General features: G+C 39.0%; 1 pseudogene; it reads right to left on the bottom strand.

The window, feature by feature from the left end:
• Positions 1-478: 478 nt before the first annotated feature.
• On the bottom strand, positions 479-1,317 carry LOC148268909 (agamous-like MADS-box protein AGL80 pseudogene; annotated as a pseudogene).
• Positions 1,318-4,386: the final 3,069 nt, after the last annotated feature.

Raw genomic sequence — 4,386 nt, 5'->3', positions numbered from 1 at the left:
TTAATGCCATTATCCTAAATTTTAATTTAAAGATTGGAAGAGCATATCCATATGTATTAAATTCTATACAAAAATCTCATTTGAAATCTAGATAAATTTGAGTAGCTAGCTAGCTTAATCTTCCTCCTAACTAGACTGAATTTCTACATATACTACATCAATAATTCTTATGTCATCACTCCATTATGTAAAACAAAACAGAAAGAAAAGAAGAGAAAAGTGCATTATAATTGCTTAAAATTACATTGAGCATGCAGGTATTTTAATAAATAGTTGTAGCCATGTCAAGAAGGGGGAAGAGAAAAATTAAAGAATGAATAGTAGTACTAGTACAAGATATAAAATATTAAAGAGAAGATTAATTTGAAGAAAATCATAATTCAAAGTAATCCAAGTACATGTATGCATGCGACTCGACGACTACAACTATGATGGTGACAGCTACAACTATTATGATGACTACAACTATTAAGGCGACTACTACGATGAAACTGACAATATATCTTTGTGATGGAATGTAATTGGTTATTTAAAGTACATCTCCAACAACACTCCAAAAAATTTAAAATTAAATATCATAATACTCGATTCCTAAGGGCAGTTAAACCCACTAGACCATATCAGTCCATTATTTTGGTTGTTCTTATGGGTGAATGGCACCATCATCTCCGCTTATTCCCCGTCTGCTCCAGGTTGTTGGTGATGTGCTTGCGGGTTCATCCCATCAATGAACCACATCTGTAGCTGCTGCAACATCTGCACCGGATGATCCTCCGTGATCTTAGTGAATGTCTCCTTAGGACCCTTCATCACTCCTGCGTCTGTGGCCTCCTGAGGCTGAGGTGACTTCCAGAGTGTTCCAATACTCTTTTGGATTTCTTTGAAGTATTGTTCAATGAGCCAACCCAAATTGTTGAGATTAATAAGGTTGAGTTGGTGGAGGGGCTTCCCGATAAGACTTTGGAATATGATATACGTGATCTCTTTCTCGCGATTGTCCTTGCACTGTTTCTTCAGTTGATCAGTTGCCTTGGCGATCTTTTGGCACAAGAAGCTCTCTTGATTCACCATTTTCTTGCTTTGCTCCATCTCGGGCAACCTCTTAAAATCAGAAAGTACGCATTAAGCTCCAAAAGGGGAAGGCCAAACCTCTTGTTTTGAGTCATAGGGGTTGTAAATTATTGCACAGGCTTTGACATCGCAGAGAGTGCTGAGTTCACTCACTTTTTTCATCAATCCCTTCTTTCTTTTTTTGAACATGGCTTTTCTTGCAGAGTCGTTAGTGATATAAGTTAGCTTAACGTTCTTTTTAGTCATGGTGTTTTGTCGTGTCTATCCAAGGAGCAAGAGAGTGTATATATAGAATGAGACAAACATTGAATAGTTATTAGTAAGGAATGGGGAGTGGAGCATTTTAATATAGTAGAATATACAATGTAAGGTAAGATGTGGTGCATTTTAAAATTGCAAGTGAAATGTTCAAATTATCTCCAAAAATGTTATGCCTTTAATAGGGGATATGGGAAAATCTTGTCATTTAAGGAGTGTAATTCACAAAATTTAATTAGTAAAATATTGAAAGGCTGCACTTATCTAAAATCATCCAATCCTCCCTTTTAATTACAAGTTATTGATTCATTGTAATGCACTTATATACCTACTCTCTCTTGCATTATCCTAGCATGCATTGACACTTGAAATTAATCATACATGGCAACCATACACACCTCCTTATCTTACACACACTCACAGATATTACTCTTAATCATCAACTAATGTGGCCACCTCCTCCCAAATCAAACTTAATTATGTGTCTTGATCTCCTACACCTTCCACCATTTTATTTTTTACTTTTTTAAAAAAGAAACAAAAACCATAGATATATTGTTTTTTATTTGCTTTTATGCATTAATGTCAATATTCATTTTTTTCTAATTCGCAAAATAAATTTTATTTATAAGAAAAATATGTGATCATCCTTAAAATCAATGCTGGTTTTCTTCATCTTTCAATTTCTTCTGCAAACTTTACACTCCAAACCTTTATTGTTACCAAAGAAAATTTAATTACACATGCACAAGATTTCATAATAATTATACATATAATGTAGGCACATGGTGATTTTTTCTGAACTCCATAATAATTAATTATTTCATTTGCTATGTAGTACATAGAATATGATTATTAGAGCAATTATATATTTGATTTTATCTTTATGGAATACTGTAACACCCAAATTTTATTATTTTTATTTTTTAATTTATTTTAATTTATATTAGAATTTTAGTTTAATTTTTCAATATTTAATTTATAAGGTTTTAATTTAATTTAATAAAAATAAAAATAATAATAATGATAAAATAGGGTAAAATTATTTTTGGGATTTAATTGAAATTGATTTTGGGAAAAATAGGTGAAAATTTAGATTCTAGAGGTGTTTTTGAAAAGAAAATCAGAAATCGGGGGTCAAAACGCAATTTAAAAAAGTTGTGCTACGTCAGCAGCCACGTCAGCAGCCCAGTCAGCAGTCTCGGCCAACCAGAACACGCCGCGTGGCAAGGAAGCTGACACGGGAGGCCATGCGGGACGGAGGCATGTGGGCGATCTGCGTGCACGCGATCGAACGGTCCAAATCTCACGCGTGCGGACGGCCCAGATCTCACGCGCACGGACGACCCAGATCTCACGTGTGCGGATGGCCCAGATTGAATCACGCACCAACGGCACAGATCGCATCGTGATGGACGGTCAAGATTTATTCCTATTTTAATCACGATCGGACGGCCCAGATTAAATTGTGATGGACGGCTGAGATTAAAAGGGAAAGGTTATAAATAACCTCACCCACACCTGACCCCAAACCCTAGCCGCCAATACCCTCGCCGGAGAAGAACAACCAGTCACCGGAGGAGCCGACCGCCGCCACCTGCCGCCGCATCGGAGGGTTTTTCGACTGCTAAACGACGTAAAGTTTCTCCCCTTGGCTCATTTTTCGATGCTGAATCCGCCTATGGCAAAATTAGATCCAAACCACCGGCCAATCGGCTGGAAAATACCGCCGAAGTCCAGCGCCGCCGCCGCAGCTTCCCTCGGTTTTTACCTCCGATGAGGCCTTTTCCGGTTCCTGTTCGATGCAATTTTTACTCCATTGTGATCACCGTCCTTTTCTCTACAGGTTGACTAGAGCAAAACATCAAATCTTGACTCGCGCCGGAGAAGCCGCCGCATCCGAGAGTCCCGCCGTTGGTAAGTCTCAGTTTTTCGTGATTTTTTGGCCCACCGAGGGCCCTAGGGTTCTTTTATCGTACGAACCAATGCAAGTTTGGCAAAATTCGACCAAAAACAACCGAAAATGGTCAACCCGAGGTGGATCGCCGCCGCGGGCGGTGGTGCCGTCGTCGGAGCTCGACGGAGCCGCTGTGCCGAAATTCTGATATTGGCGAAAAAGAGGCCCTGGGTATGATTTGGGGTTTTTTGGGACACGTGCAGGTACTGGTAGTGCGTTTCAGTTTCCCGGAGAAAATTCAGGGAATTTAGGGACAGCCCGTATGCACATTGTAGAGCCGATTTCAGACCCCGAAACAAGTAAGAATTTCTCACCCTATTTTCTACCACGGTATTAAAGCTCAATAAATGATAAAACAGTATTTCATGAATTGTGTATAATTAATTAAGGTTGCTAATGGAGCCCGAATCTGATGTATTTTTCGGTCAGTTGTTGTTTGATCTATTTTATAGTTTTAAATGCAGTATGGTACCTAATGTGTTTATTTTATGGTTTCATATGCATGAATCATGGTTTCTTTTATTATGGTTTGAATTATAGTGAACCTGATGTTATGTTGTTTTGTTTGGTGTTCATTATTGGTTTACGTGTTTGTGTATGATTGAAAAATTGAGACCAAGGAAAATGGAAAAAAGGTTATGTGAATTGATAAATGGATAATATGGACAGTCTGACTAGATATCCTTGGAGATGGTGGACGGACTGGATCCGTAGGGAACCCTACCAGGAACGTGGTCTCTCATATCGGACGGGGTATGGAGACCTTATGTGTTTTGGCGCCCATCCCAGATGGGGTATGGGGACGGCCCGTTTAACCCTCATACCGGACGGGGTATTGAGGTTTATGGTTTTGGCTCCCATACCGGACGGGGTATGGGTACGGTGTGTTGAGGTTCATTGTTTTGGCACCCATACCGGACGGGGTATAGGGATAGCCCTAGAATCAGATTATTAATGTTGATGGTTCACGTGCAGCGGGGACCCCCTATGGATCCCCATGGATACTAGTAGGCTGGTAAAAGAGAAAATTTGTTGTCTGATTATTGAAGTACAAAAGTATAACATGTGTTATGTTATAAAGCGTATATGATTTTATGATG

This window comes from Carica papaya, chromosome 2 (genome assembly GCF_054855325.1).
Source record: "Carica papaya isolate Zhongbai chromosome 2, ASM5485532v1, whole genome shotgun sequence".
In the NCBI taxonomy this organism is placed as follows: Eukaryota; Viridiplantae; Streptophyta; class Magnoliopsida; order Brassicales; family Caricaceae; genus Carica; species Carica papaya.
This window is presented reverse-complemented; position numbering and strand designations above follow the sequence as displayed.